Source organism: Bemisia tabaci, chromosome 1, assembly GCF_918797505.1.
Source record: "Bemisia tabaci chromosome 1, PGI_BMITA_v3".
Lineage (NCBI taxonomy): Eukaryota > Metazoa > Arthropoda > Insecta > Hemiptera > Aleyrodidae > Bemisia > Bemisia tabaci.
In genome coordinates this window covers 44,845,168-44,870,783 of record NC_092793.1, presented here as the reverse complement: position 1 = coordinate 44,870,783, position 25,616 = coordinate 44,845,168, and the positions used below count along the sequence as shown (strand labels likewise).

General features: G+C 39.4%; 1 protein-coding gene across 5 annotated transcripts in view; it reads right to left on the bottom strand.

Annotated features, from left to right (window-relative positions):
* The window catches only part of kis (chromodomain helicase DNA binding protein kismet), a 252,200-nt gene extending 227,401 nt beyond the window's left edge, over window positions 1–24,799 (bottom strand). For 4 of the 5 annotated variants that reach the window (XM_072301409.1, XM_072301419.1, XM_072301422.1 and 1 more), the window contains exon 1: window positions 24,643–24,799. The gene's annotated coding sequence lies outside the window, so the exon portion shown is untranslated. The other variant, XM_072301411.1, reaches the window with a different exon arrangement.
* Between the last annotated feature and the right edge of the window lie 817 nt (window positions 24,800–25,616).

The window sequence follows — 25,616 nt, the reverse complement described above, 5'->3', positions numbered from 1 at the left end:
CAAAAACAGTTTTTTTTTTTTTTCACTTTCGCAGAAAACCATTGATGCAAACAATTGTGCTTTGTGGCTAGCATGTAGTGTTTCAAAAGTTCTTTCGATATCCGAAGGATTTTTGAAATCCATACAAACGCTCTCCTATCAGAGTAAAAAAACCAGTTATGGTAAGCCAACTTCTTGGGAAAACAGTTCATTCTTACTTTTGCGGAAAGCTACTAATGCAAACAATTGTGCTTTGCGGGTAGCATTTATGGGAAGAATAATCGAACTTCCGATTTCTTTTGAGCAAGAAACGGGCCTCGGCCCTCTCATTTTCTTCTGATGCCAATATCAGTGGCGTGGCGTAAATGATCGATTATCGATATCTCGCCATTTGAAGCTATGGTAAAGAATCGATTACTAAGGTGCTCGCTGCGAACACCCTGAAAATCGATCTTTTTTCTTAGGTTTGAGTGGCGTGTCAATCGATATATCGCAAAGCACGCCACGCCACTGGCCAATATCTTTTAAAACTTATGACACACTAACAGCGGGAAATCATATTTAATAACGAAAATAATTTTCGTGGATTATCTGTTCAAAGGAAGTGTTCAAAGTGACAGCCACGTTGAAACTCGCAGCGCCAGATGCGAGCGTAGATGACGTAGACTGGTATTCGATGGGTAACGCTGGCCAAAACTATTTGTGACCAGATATCGCTGAGTTTTAAGAATATTTTACAACCATTCCTTCTTTCAAAGTGATACTATGCAAAATTTAACACATCATACGAAAATTCGAGGAGAGTTAAAAGCAGGCACGTAGGCAGGATTGTTTCGAGGCGGGGGGGGGGGTGGGGGGCTTGCGGGATCCCCTTACTAACGGGGGGTCTCGGGTGTATGGAATACCCCCCAGTCCGGACGGGGGGTCTGGGGGTCCTCTCCAGGAAAATTTTAGAAATTTGTTTACTGATTAGACGCATTTTGAGGCTTCCATAACGCAGATTTCACAGCCCTGCGTTTTTTTGGCTATGTCGTGTTGCATGGCATGTCTTGAATGATTCATTTGTATTTTTTAGCGCTGAATTCGGGAAAAATATCAAAAAAAATCCATCACGTCAGGATTATTCGCAAATTCAAAATTTTGGTCTTGGGGGGGGGGGGGGGGGATTTCCAAAAAATTGAATTTTTACTTTTTTTTCAATTCGACCCGTGGATTTGGTCTGTAGTGTCTCTACTAAGTATGAAAAATCCATTACTTGTCAAAAGGATGCCTCCTAGAGAGATACCTGTCAGAATTTCGTCAAATTTTATGCATTTTTAGGTGATTTAGACGTATTTCTATCAAACGGAACTAAGCGCCTACTTGAGTTCCTTTTGAGGAATTTGGAATCCCGGATAGCGCGTTCTGTCAAACGGACCTAAGCGCCATGGAAAAGCATTGCGAGGACGGAATAAGCCGGACGCCCGATTCCGCCGCCAATCCAAGTCCCCCTCTACCTTCCTCACCGTATGGCGCTTAGGTCCGTTTGATAGAAATACGTCCATTTTTATCCCCCCAGAAATCGTTTTCCGGTCAAAATTTGTGAAAATATGACTCAAAAAAAATGTATTCCCCCATAATTTACTTCCGTCAGTACTCACTAATCACCAGAAAAAGTAAACACAAGTTTCTAAAATATTGGGAAGAGGAGGGTGCCGCCAAGTTGTCATGAGAGCTCCACGCGGCTGGCGGCTTCTACCCGTCGCGCGCCGCAGGCTTCCTCAAAAGTTCTGTAATATCACGTCGCTGATTTTCCACCATCAGCTCACCACAGATGTAAAAAAACACATCTGGTGTCCTTTGGCACCCTCTGGAAGCCACTAAAAGAAAGGAAATTTTAATAGGGGTGCAATACATAGTTTCTTGTGTATCTTAGGCTACGAAGTGGAAAAATTCCTAGGTTTTTTCTGTCGTGCACAGATTCTCCCGGAAAATTCTACTGGGAAAGCTAGATTTTTAAGAAAAATTCCTAACTTTCCCGGGATAAATCGCACTGGCACAGGTAAATGGAGGTGATCTTCAGAATCAGCGCTAAAAATCCGAAACCGTTGGCAAATCTTCGGAAAATCAAAAAAAAAAAAACGTTGACCAGTGTAATTGTTATGTTAATGCAATTCCTCAAACTTTTCTTGGCTTTATCTCCACTTTAGCAGGTACACGTCCACTGGAAGTTTTAAAATTCGGTATTTTTGATCGATTTTATATTGCAATATTCCAAGAAATAAAAGCTTCTTACGTGTCAAAGGAGGACAGTGCGCATTTCGATAAACAGACGGAACTGTCTAAAAGACAAGCAGAATAAGGTTCACAGGGTGTCTAGCAAATTTTTCTTTTCATTCTCCCTGACTTTCAAGGTTTTCCCTGACCTATTGAATTTTCTTTCTCCCTGACTTTTCATGACCTTTTACCAAGATTTGCTTTCAGTCTGTACGATGTTTTCCACCCTTCAAAGCGATGGATTACAATTCAAGAATAAAACCTTTCTGCGGTCTTTGGGTGTCATGGTGTCAACGGAGACTCTCGTAAAAAAGATTCTTTTCTTTCTTCCACTATTGCATCAACTTGATCTTTGCGTACTTCAAAAAACTTTATAGACATTTGCAACTTCGGGAATTAAATAAATAGAGGAAGAAATAGTTCACTTCCGGAGGTGTCGCGGACGCTAAAGGAGGAGTCGTGGACACTTCAAAAGGCGTCGCGGACACTTCAAGCGGTGTCGCGGACACTCCCACAGGCGTCGCGGACGCCTAAAACTTGTCGCGGACGCTTCCACAGGCGTCGCGGACACATCCAGAGGTGTCGTGGACGCTTAAGAAGGCGTCGCGGACGCCTTAAAGTTGTCGTGGACGCTTCCACAGGTGTCGCGAACACTTCCAGAGGTGTCGCGGATGCTTTAAGCTACGCAACTTAAGGCGCGTCTGTCCGCGGCGTCCTGGACGCCGCGGAGAGACGCCGATAAATCTGTCTAATGATTTTGCGCGGGGACGGCACCTTAGCGGCGGAGAGACGCTGCGGAAAACGCCGATGGAGGACGCTCCGATCTGTCGCCAACAGATCGGAGCGGAGACACCGACAAATTCCGCTCAGTCCGCTGCTTTTCCTACATATTTTCGAATGTGTTCAGTTCGACAAACCCGCGAATCGAACACAAAAGCCGTGAATTGATCGACAAAATCCGTGAATCGTTCGACGAAAGCCGTGAATCGATCGACAAAAGCCGTGAATCGATCGACAAACCTGTGAGTCTATCGACAAACCTGTGAATCGATCGACAAACCTATGAGTCGATCGACAAACCTGTGAGTCGATCGAATTACGTCGATCGGTTCACGTTTTGGTTTTTCGATCGATTCATGTCGATTGACTTGATACCGGTTTTTTTTTTTAATTAATTGTCAATCATTTCTCGTCGATCGATTCACGTTTTTTTCCGATCGATTCACGTTTTTTTCCGATCGATTCACGTTTTTTTCTGATCGATTCACGTTTTTTTCTGATCGATTCACGGTTTTTTCCGATCGATTCATGTCGATCGAATCGACACCGCTTTTTTAATAATTTGTCCATCGAATCGGTGTCGATCGATTCACGTTTTTATTTTTCGGTCGATTCTTGTCGATCGAATCCACACCCTCCTAAAAAAAAAGCGCCTCCAGCCATTTTCGCGGCTCAAAGCATACTGTCCGATCAACGAAAATTCGAGAAATTGACAGCGGACAGAGCGGGAAAAATCCACAAATTCCGCTCCTAAGGTGCCGTGCTCCGAAATGTGAGCGTCTTCTCGCCCTCGACTCGGTAGCAGCATTTTCCGCCGGCGTCCAGGACGCCGCGGACAGACGCGCCTTAAGTTGCGTAAGGCGTCATGGACGCTTCAAAAGTCGTCGCGGACACTACCAGAGGCGTCCTGGACGCTTGGAAGGCGTCGTGAACGCTTTAAAAAGGCGTCGCGGACACTTTCAGAGGTGTCGTGGACGCTTAAGGTGGCGTCACGGACGCCTTAAAGTTGTCGCGGACGCTTGCACAGGCGTCGCTGACACTCCCAAAGGTGTCGCAGACGCTGAAGGAGGCGTCGCGGACGCTTTAAAGGCGTCGTGGACGCTTCAAAAGGCGTCGGGGGCACTTCCAGAGGTGTCGCGGACGCTAAAGGAGGCGTCGCGGACGCAACACAGCGATAGAGAGAGGGAGCACCACTAGTCAGCACCATAGAATAAAGAGACTACGCTATGTAGTCTTTTTATTTACGTCAGCACTAACGGTTCAGATGGCACCTCAGACCAGGAGAGAGCGCTGCACGGCTAAGTATCGAAGCGCCGTGAAGTTATTCAAAAAATCGCGATCTTCGACGGGAGTTCGCTTCTCTCCCGGTTCTGCGTTTTTCTTCCCTGACTTCCCCTGACTTCTCCCGGACCAATTTCATCTCCCTGACTTTCCCTGACTTTCCCGGTTTTCCCGGTCGCTAGACACAACGATATCTTTCATGACGAATGGATTAGTTCTCAATTTTTTTAGTTCTGCAGGATATGAAAGGGTTTCGACACTGCTTTTATGAAAATTGTGCTCAATTTTCGATTAAAAGTATTATATGTTACCACTGAGATGAAAATTTTGGAAATCAGGCAAAATTAAAGCAAACTCTGGGCAGTGATACACTTGACGGTGGAAATTCGGGTTTAATCCCAACTATTAAACTCGACGAGCTGTATTTCCTGATTTTACACCTAATGATAGTCAAAATATGCGGTTGGTTTTGAAAAGAGAGCGGTTGCACGGATTTCAAAAATCTCTTTAGATATCGAAAGAACATTTGAGGCACTAAATCAATAGTTTTCCGCAAAAGTAAAAAAACTGTTTTTAGCGTGAGGTTGGCTTACCAGTTCATTTTTAGACTGCAGTTTTTGAACCCTTTGGCAGTATGAGCTGAAAGTTGAAGAACAATTAAGCAGAATTGAAGCACTAAATACTGGACCTATTTTTGGAATTTGTGCTTCATGTTGGTCAGCCAACGTCCTGTGGCTTGAAAATATTAAGGTAGAGGTCACCAGCGATGGACACCTCAGAGACTATATAAAATATGTTTACTTTAACTATCATTTCTTATTCATAAGTTAATTGGGATCTGGGAACTTACAGTGGAAATTATTTATCCAACCTCTTTATTTTATACTTTTAAATCTAGGATGTGGCTAAAGAAGGTATCAGCCACAGGTCACTTTACCAGAGAACTAGAAGCACCTCAATGGCGTAGGAACCAAAGGGTCATTCCATACCAAATCAACCAAAAATCTGGCAAAATTTTCATGACCATCTTCGATTTTGATGAAACTTGGTGAGCATAATGATCCGTATGATGGTATGAAAATCCCAAAATTTCAGCTCTCTACGACCAATAGAACCGAAGTTACGGGGGCTCAAAGATGGCAAAAAAAACCCGGGGCTGTGAACCCCTTGAATTTCAAAAAATCTCATACCTCGGGTTCTAATTAAGCTACAGGGCTCAGCTTGAGCTTGTTTTGAAGCTGTTTATCTGCTCTATTGCAAAAATGAATGAATTATGTCATTTTTGAAAAAAGGGGTGCCTGTTCCCCCCCAATTTAAACCTTTGGGGGGCTGTAGCAAAAAACACCCCCCTTCGATTTTTGTCAAATTTTCATATTTTGTACAGCAGACCCTCAGGAAGGTTCTGTGAAATTTTCAAGTTGGAGACTTGATGGAAACTATTTTTTTCTCATTTTTGAATACAATTTTAGCTCATTTTCGGTGCATGCAAATGGGTAATTCCACGGATTTTTGATGGTTTGACCCAGCGTCAGTATGGTTCCACCTCATGCACTTTCCTTAACTTACACTTGCTTTAGAGGTCCCCTTATTTTGATGAAAAAGAGTTTTGCTTATGAGATTCTTTGAGCCCCCCCCCCCCCCCCCTCTAACATTGAGTACAATTCATAAATCAACCGAAATGATCAATCTGTAAAATCAGAATAATTAGGTCCATCAAGTAAGTAATCCAGCTGGGAATTAACTTGTTTGCTCTATCAAGCAATCATTGAGCGGTAAAAATTGGCTTGCATGGCTTCAGTTATGTCTGAAGCTAACCTTCTTTCCTTTTCTTCTGTTACTATGGAAAGAGGAGAGTAGCTGCTCCTATTTAATGAAAAGAAAATGAGCTAAATTTAAAATTTCTTTCGACCCATCTATATATTTTTGAATTCGAAATCCAAAGTATATCAGTATTCTATTTCAAAACTTTATTGTGTCACAGCTTTATTCTTTTTAAATTCAAAATTTATCAGCCCCCCTCAAAATTTTTAAGTCCTCCTTTTTCCTTCCTTTTAAACCCTCCTAATACCATGTCTAAATTTATGAAAACTAAAATGTACTGTTCTAATCCTTTAAATAAAAAATCCCACTCCAAAGTCTCCAATGGGTTGAGGGATGTTCAACCCTGGATGATGGACATTGTTCCCAGTTTGAGGCTGGGTGATAAAATTTGTAATAATTGTAGAATGGACTTGGGGAAATTGCGGAGGGGGGTGGAAGAAGAGTTCGACGATGATTCAGAGGCAGGCACAAGTGCCTTTGAGGAAAGCATGACGTCTCAAGCGGAAGCTGCCTCGGCAATCGAGAGCATCAATTCAAGTCTGGCAATTATGGGGGAATCTCCTGTTTCAAACCAAAAAATTGTAAGTCACAAAAAATATCCTCAAAATAAATTCAACAAAATTACTCGCGTTTTAAAAAGAAAATTATTTAAATTACCCGACGAGAGTGATGAAGAAGACCAATTTGAATGTGAAATCATCAGTCAACTCAAAGAAAAATTTTCTGGATCTGAATCAAGAAGTGAAAAACTTCAAATTCTAACTATTCTTCCGAAATCTTGGACAGTTAGTAAAATTGAAAAAACGTTCAACACCACCAACTACACTGCTCGTTTAGCGAAGAAGCTTCAGGCAGAAAAGGGTATTTTAGCAACTCCAAACGTAAAGATTGGCAGGATTCTATCGGCAGAAATAGAGGAACAAATAAAAAAATTTTTTGAATCAGATGAAATAATCCGTGTTATGCCCGGAAAGAAAGATTTTAAATCCCTTATAATAGATGGGAAAAGGGTGCATGTACAAAAGAGACTAATATTGTGTAATTTAAAAGAAGCTTATGCACAGTTTAAAGGCGAAAATCCAGGCATCAAAGTTGGATTTTCAAAGTTCTCCTCACTCCGGCCGAAGAATTGTGTGCTTCCAGGTTCGAGTGGCTCCCATGCAGTTTGCGTCTGCGCCCAACATCAAAATATGAAATTAATGATGTATGGTGGGAAACTAGCTGAATTGACAAAGAATTTTGAAGTTCCTTTAACGTCTTATAAACATTGTCTTGCTAAAATAGCTTGCAATCCTCCCAGAATTCAGTGCTTCTTTAAAGAATGTGAGCAATGCCCCGGTAGAGAGGGGCTAAAGAAAAGTTTAGAGAGAGTCTTTGAAGAAAATGAGATTGATGAAATATCCTACCAGCAATTGACAGGGCAAAGTTGGAGGAAGTTACTCAAAATTCTGCAGATTTTTTAGAAGCATTTGCTGACAATTTGAGGAACCTACTTATGCATTCATTCATACCCTTTCAACAGGCCGCCTTTTTCAAGGAAAAAAAAGAAACGCTTGAAAACGGAGAGTACGCAGTGGTATTAGATTTTGCTGAAAATTATAGTTTTATTCTTCAAGATGAAATACAAGGCTTCCATTGGAATAATGATCAGGCGACCATACATCCGTTCGTAGCATACTATCGTCACGAAGAAACGCTGCAGCACATCAGCTACATAATAATTTCTGACTGTCCACGCCATGACGCAGTCTCCGTGCATCTATTTCTGGTAAAATTAATATCATTTGTAAAGGCTCAATTTCCTAATAATGTCAAAAAGATATACTATTTTTCTGATGGTGCTGCAAGTCAGTACAAAAACCGTAAAAATTACAGCAGCCTTGGTTCCCACTCGGAAGAATTTAATGTGGAGGCAGAATGGCATCATTTTGCCACCTTTCATGGCAAAAACGCATGTGACGGTGTAGGCGGCACTGTTAAAAGACTCGCTGCTCGTGCAAGCCTGCAACGTCCATATAATGAGCAAATAATGACGCCCAGACAATTGTACGACTGGGTTTCTACTAACATTCATGCCATGAACTTTCAGTATGTTCTAAATTCAGAGTATGAAATGCATTGCGAACTCCTTCATGAAAAATTCAATTCTTGTCAAACAATTGCGGGCACACAAAAATTACATGCTTTCATTCCTATCAGCAACACAACTATGCAGACAAAATTGTTTTCTCGCGCTGAGGAGGCAAGAACAGTTTCAATAACCGGAGAAAATTCTGAAGAGCTAACCCTGGGGATTGACGAAATAAGGGGGTTTGTGGTCTGCATGTATGGATCTGAATGGTGGCTAGCCTGCGTTTTGCAAACCTTCCCTGTCAACGATGAAGTTAAACTAACATTCCTCCATCCATCCGGACCAAATGTTTCCTTCTATTATCCATCAAAACCTGACATTTTGGACGTGCCAATCTCAGACGTTCTAATGACAGTCGATCCAACAACACAGACTGGACGAGTTTATTCTCTATCAAAACAAGAATCTGACAATGCCTCCCTCAAACTGAAGAGAAAACTCAATCTTTAACAGTCTATCTGAGAGGTTTGCATTAAAGCTAACAACATTAAAGCTGATTGCATTTTTTCTTCTCTACGATGGGATCCTTTCTAGGCAGGTGGAGGGAAGGGGATGTAGATCCCCCTCCCTCCCCATGAATAATAAGACAACAAACCCTCATAATTGTGCATAGTCGTGAAAGAACCTCTCCTCAATTTAAATGCAAGCTAAACTAGAAATATGGGGTCAAACCATCAAAAATCCGTGGAATTACCCATTTGCATGCACCGAAAATGAGCTAAAATTGTATTCAAAAATGAGAAAAAAATAGTTTCCATCAAGTCTCCAACTTGAAAATTTCACAGAACCTTCCTGAGAGTCTGCTGTACAAAATATGAAAGTTTGACAATAATCGAAGGGGGGGTGTTTTTTGCTACAGCCCCCCAAAGGTTTAAATTGGGGGGAACAGGCACCCCTTTAATCAAAAATGACATAATTCATTCATTTCTCAATAGAGCAGATAAACAGCTTCAAAACAAGCTCAAGCTGAGCCCTGTAGCTTAATTAGAACCCGAGTTATGAGATTTTTTGAAATTCAAGGGGTTCACAGCCCCGGGGGTTTTTTTGCCATCTTTGAGCCCCCGTAACTTCGGTTCTATTGGTCGTAGAGAGCTGAAATTTTGGGATTTTCATACCATCATACGGATCATTATGCTCACCAAGTTTAATCAAAATCGAAGATGGTCATGAAAATTCACTGGTTGAGTTGACATGGAATGACCCCAAAGTGGATAAGTACAAGTTTAGTGTTTTTTTTTTTTTTTTTTTTCTGTTGTTTTATGGCTTTGTGTCTAAGCACCTGCAGCCAACTTTAGACTAGTGTGATAGTGTAGAGAGAAGGTTACAGGTGACTAGTTACCGACTTTAGAGGTGTGAAAAAGAAAAAACTAAAAACATGGAAAAAGGTGAGGGATTGATAAAAAAGAGGAGTTGAGTAGAGAGAGGGTGAGAACCCTTCACCATTTTCACGCTCTGATACCCGGCAGAGCGACTTCCTATGACCAGAGACTGGGTAATGGAAAACAAACAAAGTGAACATACGGTAGGGATTGAATGTGTTAGAGAGAATGATTTGTTTGGACAAAAGGTAGATTGAATAAAACAGAGGGTAAGACGGTTGGTGGGAGTGAAAAAAAAATATAGGGAAATTATTAGTGTAAGAATGAAGATTTGGTAGATTAGAGGTGGATATCATTTTTATCTAGAAAAAGGGCTATGGATTTAAGGGTATTGAGGTCGCCGACCGAAAGAAGATATAGGGTTGAATAGGGTGGGAAGATTTCAAATTTATTTATAAGTTCAGAAAAAAGGGTATTTCTATTTTTAAGTTTATCACATTGGAAAAGGATATGTTCTAGGTTTCCAATGGAACCACATTCACACAAATTAGAGGTTGTTAAGTTAATTCTAAACAAGTGAGTGGGGTACAGGCCATGACCAATTCTAAGTCTAATTAGATTCGTGATAAGGGAGCGTTTCCAGTCAAGTCTATAAAACCAAGGTTTACGAGAGAGAGTAGGGAGAAGAGATTTTAGTCTTTGGCCTTTCCACGTACAAGCTATCCAATCAGAGTTCCAATCGTTAAAGTTTTGTTGGGAGATAAGGGGGAACAATTGTTTAAAAAAGATTTTATTATCAATTGGCTGAGCTAAATGAATAGATTTAGTCAATTGATCAACTCTTTCGTTACCTAATATTCCTGAGTGACTAGGGATCCAGATCAGCCAAATATTCCTTTCTCGGTATCTAAACAAGATTTCTTTAGTTTCTTCAATGAGGGGGTGGAGGTCCGGTTGTTGATTAATCAGGTTAACTAATACGCTATGAGAGTCTGTACAAATTGCAACATTGGAAAGATTAAGGCTAATACTGTGTTCAACAGCTTGGAGAATAGCCCACGTTTCGGCTTCAAATATAGAATTATATTCCGATAGAGAATAGACTTTATAGAATTCATTAGAGAGAAAGGCTGACGTGGTGTATTCAGCCGTCTTGGCGCCATCAGTATAATACTGGGTAAAGTTCCTAAATTTTAATCTCATTAATTCGTTAAAGTTCATTTGGATTGAAATGTGATCAGATAGTTTTTTTTTAGGAATGTCTAAGAAGATGGTATTAGGTTGGAAAAATTGGAAAACAGGATCTCTCATAAGCGAGCACGGCAAATCGCTTTTTAAGATTTTGGGAAGTAAAGGATTTCTCAGAATCCATCTGTTAAGAAAAAGTGGGTGTTGTTTATTAACCCAATAGTTACTATTCATAATTGATCTCTCAAGCATCTTTATATTCCTTATAATGGGGCTGTGCTTCATGCTCATTGCTCTGATTAGAAGTTTATCTGTTAGGAAGTTAAATCTATTAAGGATAGGGGGAATAGCTGACTCAGCGTTTAGATTATTGGTAGGGGTTGATCTAAGAACACTTAAAGTTTTACGTAGGCAAGAATTTTGGAGTATATTAGTTCTTTCAATAAGATTAAAATTTCTACAGTATATTGGGAGGCCGAAATCAAGAATCGGGCGAATCATACTCATGAAAAGTTTTCGAGAAACGTCCTGGTTAATACCCCAAGAACAACCATGTAGATATGACAAGATGTTTAATTTACAAGAAATTTTAAGTTTAATAGAATTAATATGTGGAAGCCAATTCATTTTTCTAGTATATAGGAGGCCTAAATATGTGGCCGAGGGAAGTACAGGGATTAAGAAATCATCAAGATTAAAAGAAAGGTTATCAGGGAGTCTCCTAGTAGAAAAAATAATAGCCTGGATTTTAGGGAGAGAAAGGTCAAGTCCTAGAGCTGAGAGTGCATTGTTAATACACTTAAGGTCTGAATTAAGTAACTCCATCGCTACATCTAATTTCTTATGGATGTTATAAATAGATATGTCATCAGCAAATTCAGAAATGTATGATGTAGAGAGGGATCTAAATAAATCAGAGGTGTAAATAAGGTAAAGTAACGGACTAAGGATACCACCTTGGGTCAGGCCTTTAGGTTGGAGGCGAGGATTCGTAGTTTTATTGAAATATGAGACTATAATGGAGTTATTTGAAATAAGATTAAAAATAATACGAGCTAGGTCAGGGTTAATGCCAATTGAAATGAGTTTCTTATAAAGGATATTATAGTTAACGTTATTGTAGGCATTTTTAATATCCAAAAAAAGAGTTGCCATATAAGCTTTTTCACCGATCGCCTTATAGGCATGGCTGGAAATTTGAAAATGGTTATGATATACATTTTTTCCCTTTCTAAATCCGAATTGGAAAGGAGAGAGTTTATGATTTTTTTCGAGAAAGAATTCTAACCGATTGAGAATTATTCTTTCAAAAAGTTTCCTATAAGCAGAGATAATTCCAATCGGTCTATAGGAGGAGGCTAATTGAGGATCTTTGTCTTTCTTTAAACTAGTGAAGATTTTAACGTTTTTCCAGTCATCGGGTATCTTTTTGGTAATTAGGATATTGTTAAAAATGTCAAGGAGGATATTTTGGGCTTTGGTGGGGGCTTCTGAAATGAATTCAACCAAGGTGTCATCTAAACCAGGATTTTTCTTTTTAAGTTTCTTAATTGCCAAAAAGAATTCTTCTTTCGAAATTTTTTCAAATGAGTTAGAGAAGGATGAAGAGTTGTTCCATTGTTTAGAGAACTGAGAATCAGGGGTAAGGGTTAGATGAAGATCATCAATCCAATCAAAATTAATGTCTTGATACGGGGTTAGTGATCTGTTAAGAATCCTAACTTTTTCAAAAATTTCTTTAGCAGGAGTAAAATGATTAAGTTTGTCAGTGAATTCTCTCCAATTTTTCTTTTTTGTACTTTTAACCAGGAGTTTAAATTCAGCGTTGGTCTTCTTATATTCTAAAAAAGTAGAAAAGGAACAATTTCTCTGGTAATCTCTTAGGAGAAAGTCACGTTTATTTTTTAACATTTGACATTCCTCATTCCACCAGGGAATTCTTTTATATTTCTTGGGTTTAGAAGGAATAGTGGTTGTCGAAGAAGAGGGAGGGAGTTGGACAAACTGGGAATGAGGAGTTTTCAGTAATCTCTCATCTCTAACGCTGTTGGCGTAGGCTTCTTTCACTATATTGATATAGCTATCATAACTGTAGTAGGAACAGGTGAGAAGTTGATTAAGGTGTGATTTAAACAAACTCCAGTTTTCCAATTTTGGTAACTTTTCTAGTTTAGGAAGAGCAAATGAGGAGGTGGAAGGTATCGAGGTGATATCTGAAGAGATTGTTTTATTTAAGAAGTAGGAGCATGGTAGGTGATCACTACCACCTGTTTGAAGAGCTTTCCAGTAAGTGTTCCTACAGAGTGGTTCAGAAATAAAGGCCAAATCATTGAATCTAAGGCTACGGCCCGGAGCAGTTTTTCTTGTTGGTTGGGGATTAAGTGAGTTGATATTGAAAAGATCTAATTGATGGGAAAGGTTAACAAGAACTTCGCCTCTAGGGTCACTAGAAGGGTAGCCCCACAGGGGGTGTTCTGCATTACAATCACCAGCCCAGAAAAGAGGTTTGCCAACCAGGTTATTGGATTCAAAGAAGGTCAAAAGGTTGTTCAGTAGAAGTTTACTTGTGGGATTGATGTACATATTCAAAAAGAAGAATTCAGATGAATTATCAAATATAAGTTTGAAGGATTGTGTTTCTATTCTTGAGTTTAATAGTGATGTAGTGTCTAAGGAAAGACGTTGAAATTTATATTTGATTTTAATTAGTGATAAGAGGCCACCGTAACCATCGTCGCGATCGTCTCTTATAATGTTGTAACCTGGAAATTTGACTCGAGAAGAGTTATTTAACCAGGTTTCAGATAACAAAACTATGTCTGGTTTCAAGTCAGAAAGAAGAATTTTGAGGTCAGTTTCATTAGAGAGTAAAGATCTCATATTCCAGTTCAGGATATGAAAGTTTGAGGGAAGAGTAGATAAAGTTGGAGGTGACATAAGGAGAGAGTGTTAGAGGGGAAAGAGGGGAAGTAGGGGGGTTAAAAAGAAAGGGAAAAAAAGAAAAAGGGATTAAAAACAGAACTGGGTTTTAGGGGGAAGATCAGGGAGATAGAGTAGTCTCACTACCAATATCCATCAGGACTAGTGAGGAGACAGGTTCAGAAGAATGGGTAAGAGTGGGAGAAGGTGTATTGATAGTGGATTGTGAAGGATTTGTCTTTTTAGTTTGGAGATTGGTTGGGGTTATTGATTTTGTAGAAGAAGAAGGTTTGTATTGTTGTTGGGGTGCTTGTTTTTGTCCAGTATTAGGAGGTTGTACCGGGGATCTAGCGGAAGGGGTTTGTTTCGTAGGTATGGTAGATGAATTAGAATATGAAGAGTTTTTGTTACTAGGGGGAGGAGCCAATTTAAGTTGCTGTTGTCCTAAGTGTGATTGAGAGACAATAGTTTGGTTTCCTTTATTCGGAACGGGCCAGAAACCTTTATTCTGATCACTGATTGGTTTATGGATCTGAGTAGAAGAAGATTGGATTTGATAGTTTTTAAGCCATCTATCGGAAGGCATTACTGGATCGTTAACCTCTGAAATCTTAACTTTCTTTCTTATAGGAGAGGGGGAAAGAACGACTTCTGAATAGGGTCTTCTAAGGTCGTCGATAGAATATTGAAAGTTATCAGGACTTGTTTGTTCTTGGTCATTGTTTGAGGTTAGAACTAGATATTTATTATTCAGAACCGGGAAGTTCTTGGGATCGATATCATCAATAGAAATGGTCTCTCCTGCCTTAATTTTATTCTGGATTGCTAGAAGTCTGTCATTCAGGGTCAGTTTGATATTTTCGGTTTTCAGCATCTCAAGTTTTTTGGTTGCTTCATGAAAGCTAAGATTTTCAAAGGCCATAATTTTTTTAATAGCTTTCTGTTCAAGTAATGAAGGACAGGAAGGGTCAAAGGTTTTGTGGGGACCTTTGCAATGAAGACATTTGGTTGTATTAGGGCAAATATCATGCGCAGCATGTTGGTCTGAGCAGTTTGGGCATCGATTAAGACCTTTACAAGTTAAGATACCCTTAAATTCAGCACGATGGCCATAGTTTAAACAGTTAGAACAGGTTGTAACGTTGTAGATATAGGGGGTAGCTTTGCAACGAGAATAGAAGATATAAAAGAAGTCAGGACGGGTAGTACCTTCCCAAAGAAGTTCGAGTTTAGGGGTAGGAGTTAAAACACCTTTCTCATTTCTTCGGAAGATACGTCGAACTGAGATAACATTAGCATATTTATCTTTTAGATAGTTGCCTATAGATTCAATGCCTAGGTCTGTATGTACGTCATTGATTACTAATCTACGAGTAATATAATTGAGGGGAATGAAAACCCTAGCATTTTCATAGGGGAGAATAGTTTTGTGATTGGAAACCAGATTGTTAGCATAGTCGCGTTTCACAAATTCGATATTGACTAAACTTTTGTTAATCTTTTTGATGGACTTAATACCGACAATATTACATCTATAAAGGGCTTCACCTATAAGGGTAGCATGTTTGTTACCTAAACCATCATAAGATAAGGAGATAACAAAGGGGCCAGTTGAGTTATCAGGATACAGTAAATCATCAATTTTCTTAAGAATAATCGTTTTTCTACTTTCGGTAGCATTAACTAAAGGATCGGCACTTACGGAAACAGAAGCATTTTGGGTTTGGGAGTTAATACCAGGGGGGTCCCCTGGATCTACTGGGGGATCAGACATTTTTAGGCTGTCATCGGGAGACAGAGGTTAGAAAAGACGGACTTACCACATGGAACGGAGATAGATTAACAAAAACTTAGAAAAGGATAAACAAAAATAACCAAAGAAATTGACTAGAAAAATGAGGAAAATAGAAAACTAGCTGGAAGACATAGGAACTAAAAAAACTCAAAAACGAAAAAACGGTAGTAAAAAACTAGCGAGAACCAAGAAGATAAGGAAGCGGAAGTAATACGCACTACACACTAGTCAGCTCGGAGGTTCGAACGCGAATGAAGTTTAGTGTTCTGATTTCAAGAAAATGGATTTAGGGTTAGTGTTCTACAAGTTGAAACTAGTTTAACCTATTTAAAAATTTAAACAACCAATAATTAGGTTTTTTTTCTTTTTTTTTTTCATAATACTTTATTTATACTTCTGGTTCTAAGGGTCTAACTTGGGAAGAAACGACCAACATGGCAGCAGCGCGATTTTCGGCTTACAAGATGGAGACTCTAGGCGGATAAAGAATGGTGTCAGCATTTTGATTTTGGCTGCAATCATAGAGAAGAGTGACGTCAAGAAGGCACGGGTTTTAACCGCTTGATTTGAAATGTACCTGATGCCATGAAGGGGCCTATGGAACTTCAAAACGGAATTATTGTTTTTTCCTTCCTTTCGAAAGGTTTTCGGTTGATATCCGACTTTAATTTTATCTGAGAAAATTACAAAAAGCTCACAAGCTTTCTTTTCTTTGATATTTCTGTATGAAATTTTTATTTTGAGAGAAATACCCCATGCACTAGAACACAACGTGCATGCACAACTTTCTGATTGAATTAGACCTATAATTTTTAACTCAATACTGAGGGTTTTTGGGCGCTGTACTGGAATAGTTTTCATTCAGAAATCCGGAAATGACGTTCGACCATCAGGTATGTTTATTGATGTTTTGTGGAAAAATGTCTTTTTTAAGAAAAGTGCGCGGATGTACCCGATGCGCTCGTTTTTTTTCTTTTTTTTTAGTCATGATGCAAGAGGGTACAAGATGCGACAACCGTTCTTCATCTGCCCTGCAACTGCTTACTCTTCATAAGTTCAATCCAGTGCTGTTCATTTTTTCGAAAAATCACCAAACAGAAAAATTAGAATTCTTTGGGAGGGCAATTTCTAGGGGCCACGTTGGCACAAAGCCTTTAATTTTAAGTGCATTTGGTGCGTTGGCTCTTATGAGTTTGGAACACCGTTCAAATAATTGGTAACAAATATAAGAAAACCACTTAGGTATAACCCAGTACCACAATAAGCACTTAAACGCTAGGACACAATTTTTCATCAAGATTTCAAGCTTAACACGATTAGCATGCTAAAACTATCCAAAATTGACACATCAAAAAGACATTGGCATTTTTTGATCACATTAAAGGTAAAGCATTCAAACTCCCCACTCACAGAAAAACCAGAACTCAAAGAATATCACATCAGCTGCTGGGAAGAAACATATCAAGCAGCAAATAGGTAATTAGACTTTAAGTTCATAAATAAGTTTCTCCTCTTGAGTTGCATTGTACTTACAAACTTGTGATTAGGGATCCCGCACTTAGAAAAAATTATTTCGTTGTACAACTTACTAAAATGAGTCAAGTGCCCTTTTAGATTCAAGTAGACATAGGTTTCTTCCTTTATTCGGAGGGGGTTTTATTAAAGGCCGCAAAGTTTCCAAAACACATTGAGTAACGTAAAGGTGTCCATTTGGGATGAACTTTCAAAGTGCACCTTAAGTGTACCTACTTTTGAAGTGTACACATTTACAACAGGAGGCGCTGCAGTTGAATGTAACTACTATCGATCGGACCGTGTTGAGCGGTTAGGAACCAGGCCATTTTAGCTATTGTCAACTTTAACTGGACAATTTAATTTTTAATATGAGAACGCTTGGGCGCATTACTTTGAAAATTTTGAAGAATTTGTTTCATACTATGCAGAAAAATCACTGAAATTTGGAAAAAAATCCGCACGGCCATTTTCATGTAAAACATTTAATTTGGCAATAGCTACAGTGGCTCTGTTCCTTTCTCCTTAACGCGGTTTGATTACTGTACCGCAGGGGTGCAGAAACTTCCAAGGGTTCTCCCAAAGTAAATTTGGGTTCCCCCATTCTAAGTTCGCAGAATTTAGCCAGACACATAAAGTAACACTGTCGACAGTTGGGTTCCCTCAAAACAGCGCGGTCAACAGTTAGGATCCCAAAAGCCAGAGCGCTTGAATGTTTTGTTTACCCAAAAACAGTGCGCTTGACGGTTAGGTTCCCTCTAAGTAGCGCACTTAACAGTCCAGTTCCCCCTAAGCCCTAAAAAAAAAACCTCCCGAGGTTCCCCCAAATTTTTTCGTCTTCACATGGGTTCACCCATTTCACGCGAACGGCCGGTCGCGTGGTTGGGAAGTTTCTGCACCCCTGCTGTGCCCTTGGATTCTACCTGGGCGAGAAGCACTCTTGATCAGGGAGTGGTCGGAGCACTCGCCTTCTATTACGGTCGTTGCAGGATCGAACCCCATCGCACCATCGATTCTTCATTTCTTGGATTACATTTTTTTATTTTTATAGGTTTTTAGACCTTTCCTTCCATTAGTATTTTCTACTTTTAGCGACCTAAAAGCTTATATTGGCGGCTTTAAGAATACTCAAAGAGACTCAATCATTACATTTGAACTTAGTTGTATCCCAAATCGTTGGGTTAAGTTAAAATCCAGGTGCTCATGTTCGAAAAAGCTTCCCGTGGAATGTTAAGTAAAGCAAGTGGGGAAAATGTCTTAATCTCTTCGTATTGATATGTATAAAAAGAACTTCGGTGTCGTCAAGGTCAATACTACATCTAACTCCCCGCCCCCTCTCCAAGAGGGGAAGTGGGGGGGGGGGGGGTTGAAAACTTGGGATTTCGTCTTTCATGTTGTGTTGAGGGTCTATTCCCATGAAATTTTGGTCTCAAAATCCAAATTTGAGATTAAAAATTCTTTCCGGCCCAGGGGATGTCCAAGATCCAAGAGTGCCGCCGAAATTTCCACGATAGAGTCAAAACTTCGATAGGTGCGTTTAAGTGCCAAAGAGGGTGTCCATCATAGGGATTTTTGGGTTGTAGATTTGACCTGTGAGGTCAAAAAGTTACTACAGATCCATTGAAGCCCAAACGATTCGAGATGGCGGCCAAAATGGCTGCGGTTGCTAACTGAATTTGTTATTAAGGCTCGTATCTTAGAATGAGGTGTCCCTGCTTAAGTTTTTTGGGTCGAAGATTAAAAAAATGACACTCAAATATCATAATAAGGCCCAAAGAAGTTCTCTAAAAACCGAAATGATGGCCAACATAGGTTACGCGTGGGTACCTAGTGAGAGCGTTAGAAAAGTTACCTTCTATATGATGATGTATTTTTAGGTATGTTTTGTACCCAGCTGGTTTCAGATAAAGTCCAGAATCTCTAGAGGATAACTAAAGCATCCTATGCATACGCATACCATGCACTATGCGACATTCATGAGATTTTGAAGTCTTAAGCTCGGCAAAAATGCCAAAAAATTGTAAAAAATCCCGAGAAGTTGCGAGGAAATTTCAATTTCCTAACTGCATGAGTGCAGCAAATCTCTTCACATTTTCAAACTCTGGTTTCTTTCTTTTATTCTTTCTTTTCTTTTGAGAGTGAAATCGTCCAAGAAAAGCTTTGTAAGTGGGGGAAAGGCGGATGCACTTTCGGAAAGTTTGATTTCCCCTTTAAGGGGCTCATCGAAAGAAAAAAAACTAGTTCTGTCTTGGCATTAGCGTCCAAAAATGCATGAAAAGAAAAAAAAATCACTTTTGAAATAAGGGAAAAATTTGCGGAAAGCCAACTGAAAACAATGTGGTAAGCCAGCAGCCAGGGGCGTGGAAATGTGTAAGCTCAAAGGATTGTGCACCCCTGGAGTATCCCAGTAAAGTGGGGGAGGCTTCTTTGAGCATTGTGGACCAAAATATTTTGTTCATCGGGTAGATCAAACCGATATCGAATAAAAAATCCAGCCAAATCGACGAAGTTCACCCCCATTCCAAAGGCTGCAATGCAAAAAAACTTGAAAATGGTCCAAAATAAAGCCACTTTGTTGAGGACTTCTGGACCTCCTGTCCTTGACAGACTTATCATCAAGGGGATTTAATCTACATTACATCAGATATTTAAATAATTTGACAGATCTCACTTTCACCATATAACGTAAACATCCTCCTTTGCTCAAAGCACCTGAAAGTGACAGAAAGTGATGTGAAAATTATGCACTAAGGCAACCAAATATCTGAAATTTGCTCCTTACTGTCATGAAGCCTAAATCATAAGGTAAATATTCATTTTGTATAACTTGTTTCTACTTGTGAACTAAATTTGTCCTGCCAAACGATCAGTGCTCAATGGCATGACCAAATTTTTTCTTATTATTCTTTATAAGGTACATCGTATGTTCAATTGAAAAAAAATAAGCAGTGAATACCTATTGCTCATAAAAGATCAATTAACATAGAAGCATCAATCAAATCAAATCAATCAATTTTTCAATCAAATAAGAAGTTGTGTAGAATATAGTGCCCCCAATTTCTGGCCTGCCGCTCTCAGAAATGGAGAGGAAGCTTCGCTAATGAAATCAGATGATCCGTATCAACCGACTACGAGGGCTGTCCCAAAAGAAACCGGACTTTTGTCATAGAAGGCGAACCTAGCGTTGTAATGAAGTTTTCTTGGGCTTGTTTGAAAGTTGATAAGCTACTGGAGATGCTGGTTTTTACGGAATGCAAAAATTCGTCTTAGTAAGGAAACTACACACTTTGGAATAAAGGAAAGTCAAACTCGAGTTGCGATTTTTATCTTTATTTCAAGAAAAATTAGATACAACTTAAAAAACCCAGTTTTTAAGTTATAAACTTCGGTGCTCTCTTATTCAAATGCTTAAAAATAAGGAAATTAACATTTTAAGCAGCTTATCAAGTCATCACCTATCCCCTTCAAAATACACGCCAGCTTTGTCAATGCATTTTTGCCACCGTTTCTTCAATTGGGAGAAACACTGTTGGAAATCCTCAGGTTTGAATGATCGCAATTCCTTCAAGGTGAAACTGTCAATCGCGAATATTACAATGGTGTTCTAAGACGATTACGCGAAAATGTCCGCAATGTCCGCTGAAAAAGGCCTGAGCTTTGGAGAGAAAATTCCTGGTTTCTGCATCACGATAATGCACCTGCCCATGCATCCCTCCAAATTGGCGAATTTCGTGCAAAGAATGCCATGAGTGTCCTCCCTCATCCCCCTTATTCACCTAACCTGGCTCCGTGTGATTCTTCCTTATTTCCACGACATAAATCTACCTTGAAAGATCGACGTTTTCAAACCATTCTGGAAATTTAAGAGAATACCTTGAAGGAATTGCGATCATTCAAACCTGAGGATTTCCAACACTGTTTCTCCCAATTGAAGAAACGGTGGCAAAAATGCATCGACAAAACTGGCGGGTATTTTGAAGGAGATAGGTGATGACTTAGTAAGCTGCTTGAAATATTAATTTCCTTACCTACTTTTAAGCATTTGAATGAGAGCAACGAAGTTTTTAACTTAAATCCTAGGTATTTTTTTTAAGTTGTAGCTAAATTTTTCTTGAAATAAAGACAAAAATCGCAACTTGAGTTTGACTTTCCTTTATTCCAAAGCGTGTAGTTTCCTTACTAGGACGAATTTTTGCATTTTGTAAAAACCAGCATCTCCAGTAGCTCATCAGCTTTCAAACAAGCCCAAGAAAACTTCATTACGACGCTCGGTTCACCTTCTATGACAAAAGTCCGGTTTCTTTTGGGACAGCCCTCGTAAGTTGAAGGAGCCTACCCATCCTGAATAAAATCCTCACATATTTTTATCCTTCAGCATCTTTGGTATTATTCAAATGAGTTCCGTCAGACTTGTAAAGTATAATTCAAAGTATAGTCTCAAATGAACCCAGGAAGGTGTTCGATAGCAATTTAGATGATACCTGTGCAGTGCACTTTCCTTCTAATATCCTCAGGCCTGCAGGTTCTGAACCTTGTCCTTATTCAGTCCACTCATGACCTATACGTCTCTCATGATATTTCTCTGTAAACACCTTCATGGGTATGGATGTCCTATCACTTTACAATAAGCTACTGAAACTAATCAGTTCAGTTACAGAACCTTCATGGGGAGTATGCAGACTAATCATTTCAGAAAGGCCTTCGGGCCCAAAAAGGCAGCTAACTTCCTATCATCTGTTGTGCGCCCAACATACCTAACATATCTTACATCTACCTCTTACGACTATTCTAAGTCATATCACCTGATACAGTTCGTATCCGGTTCATGTCCGGTCTGACAACACTCCGCGGCCCAGCCTAATGACCGGCCGTGAGCCGGGTCCGGCTACCTATTTGCACATGATTACCTCACCTTCATTTTCTCCCAAACACCTAGCCCCATAGGCTCATTAGATCGATTTAAAAGAGATTGTTCTAGCATTAGTGATTACTCCTGTGTTCCCTGCGACCACGAGTCAAGGCGCAATTCTTGGTTCTTCCGTTCTGTCATTTTTGTGCATTGTTTTGATTCACGTTCAATATATACATTTATTCATAGACATCCATCTTTCGTGTTGGACCCTTTTTTCTCTCTTGGTTTGGGGCACTAGCATCAGCCTAGATCCCAACACATCAATGATCCAAAATAGCTGTCCCTAGCTTTCACGTTCAGATCAGTAACTTAGAAAATGGCTGTGGTTGTTTACCTCTGAAATTTTGAAACATGTGAAAATTACCGCAGAAAATAGATTCTGAGATCTTAGGTGGTATTGACTTACTTAATAGGTAAAGACAAACAGTAATTTAAAGTCATAGTTTATCTACCCTCTTCCAGCCTAACTTTATTTGCAGAGGCATTAGTGAAAGTCAGATGGATTTGAGGAGTTGCACATTGTATAAACTCTCCCTCAAAGGATACTCCCTATTTAGTGAAAAGGAGTAGCAGTGAGAAGGCCCTTACCAATAACTCTCTGAAATAGTGAAACTGAGCCATTGCCATTTATATCAGTTTTACAGGCGCAGCTAGAGTACCAATATAGACAAGAGTTTGGCCATTAGTGTGCCGGTTTTTCACTGGTCACAAAAAGAAGGCTGCTACAGTGCGCTTACGGTCGTCAGTAAACAAACAAGATGGCAACTCCATGCAACTATTGAATTCCCTCTGGAAGATATTGATAAAATAATTGAGAAAAATGTGATAAAGAATTCAAGTATCTGATAAAAAAACATTAGGACCAATTTCAGGTCATACTAGCATGATAAGTTGAAGATTGATATAAATTGGGATGATCCAAAGAGAGACAATTGGTAATGGAAAGTAGTAATGGTAGCTGGGGTAATTCCTCGTGAAAGGGTTGGCATCGATTCTTGAAGCCTATCGACCAATAGAAGCGTTTGATTATTTACAACCGTAGGGGCATCATGATAGCCTAGAACTTGTAGACTTATCAAAAGGCAGCACAAATTTCCTACGCTAAAGAGGTGGAAATGGCCATACTCTGTCTGTACAGATACTCTAGAACTGAACCAACAGACATACTAGGCGACAATGATGTAAGTTAGCTCAGTATTATTGCTGCCAGCCGTCCAGTAGGAGCAGTCTAAGGAAGGGTACCAATATTTTGGATCAAGCAGTTACAATTGCTTAAATTCAAGTACCTGTCAGAATATCCCTTCTTAAGCATCTCTTTGACAACAAATTACTATACTTACCATGAATTTTCACAGGAGATAAGATTGTTCGATGAAAAATTTTACTAGGACTTCCTGAGTGAGGTGAAGATGGGAGCCACTGACGTATAAGGTACAGGGAAATATTAGATAAACTACACATATCAATATACATCTAAAAGGGGTCTTAGACGGAGGATGGAAAAAGGGAGTGACCCGTACACCAAGTATCTCTTCCATGCTCACTGACTAGCATGCCATCACATGCTTTTAACAGAGGCTGGACAAGGAAACTCATAAGTGCTGATGATGGTGATAACAATGTAAAGGGGAAGATAATATTTAGGATTCAAATGATTCTTTGAAACTGTAAATGAAAATGAACAACTTCTTTCGCATGACACATACTTCAACAAGTATAAGTCAGACTGATTTCTCAAAATAAGTGTACCTCTATGCCCTGAGGAGGAGAGTTTCATTGAAATGTACGCATACTATTTGACTGATGAAAGTCCATTTATGAAGACGAGAAATGGACAAGAGCCTAAGTTAAGGATAAGGCAGCCACAGATAGGAAAACCAGTGGGTGTCGAGAGTAGAAAGACCAAGGGGCATAAGTATGATGCTAGAAGTGAAATCAGTAAAGTAATACCCGGGAACACACTTGAATTACGGAGGGATTCAGCAGATAATGTTTGGAATGCCTAGGTCTTAAGATGTCAGACAGCTCTAAGGAGTCTATCAACTGGGATAACATCACAACTGGGAGGTTAAATCATTGTAACAATGGTTAGCTAGTAAAAGAGAAATAGAGGACTCAATAATCAAAAGCTCCTTACCTGAATGACGACCGGAAAACTGATTGGTTGGAACTGGGTTTGCTGATAGCCTAGCATGTAAGTTAACATAACCACTTATTGTGTGCTCAACCAAAACACACATTTCTGCTCACTCCCACAATTGATATTGAAAACAAATAAACCGAGAGCACCAAAAAGTCATCCCAACAAATATCGTAAACACGGGAAAAGCTAATGCGAAGCCTACGTTCAGCCTATAGTGCCCTCTAGACCTTATTAACAATCATTTTATTGACCTGTTTAAATTATGATCATTGGTTAATTTTCCTTCAAGCCGATACGAAAAGTGAAGTAGGATGGAACGAAACGCGCTGATAGAGCGATAATTGAGGATGGGAGAACACTGCAAGTTCAACTGAAAAACACAGATGTGTTGATATAGCTGAAAGTCAATTTCAATAATTACGCGATGTCCAAGCGAACAATGAACTTTATGAACGCCATTCGATATGTCCCCTTACGGCTTGGGTCTGATGAGAACTTCCAACACACCAATAGAGCCGGAAATGTGAGTGAAAATCTGCACAATGGGACTATACAATACGTTGAAAGCATGCATAGGATCATGCAGTAACACAAAAATTTACTCACTTATGGTAAAAACAAATTAAAATCCAGGAATACGGTAAACTTTGTCAATATTCTTCCTTTCACATAACATACTCACTACAAAAATGTTCACAACTGACGAAACGCTGTGCGAAACAGATCGTGATTGGTCGTTGAGGTGCCATCCGCTGCTTGGTGTCGTCTTTTCGTCAATGCTCAACAACCAATCAAAATCTTCCTTTAGAAAGCCGCTGCTAAAAGTAAATGGGCTACTATCCAATCAAATTTATTACATTTTGGCCCATTAGAAAAAAGAAAAAATGTGTATAGTATATACATATAAATTTGCTTTTACGCGCCTGTTTTAAATTCAAGTGCCCAGAGACATACATATACTCAGATACCGCAGCTCCAAGAAGTTGCTAATGACAATGGAGATGTTGCATGTGTGAGGGATTTGCGATTTGACCATTGATTCTTATGTAAAAGTTAGAGTCCCTTTATACCCAGAGTTACGACAACTCGATTATCAGCTGACTGGCAGCCGTCCTTGGCTGGCCATGGAGGCCGAAACGAGTGCACCCGAACGAACGATATTGAGGGATAAGGATCAGGAATCCTGCGATGTCTGTCACACTCAGAGTTAAGAAATTTCATGAAAGATTATAAAGAGAAATTTCATGAAATTTCGTGAAATTTCATTTAACACGCAGAATTCAGGATTAAACCCTTGAAACTTATGAATCTCCTTAAGTTCTTTTAAAGGCAGGTGGTAAACTGTGAAAGGGAACTTTAGAAATGCCCAGAAAGTTGAGTAAAACAGCAAAAACATAATTTTGAATTTTTTATCTTAAATTTTGGTTGAACACACAGCCGTACCGGTTGAACACCAAAATAAATTTTACGGCTAAAGTAAGACGTTATCTTTCATACTTGGAGCAAAACAAATTTCTTGACTATAAAGAATCCTACTACCCCCTAATGGTATATCGTTCTTTTTTGGTACAAAAGGGAGG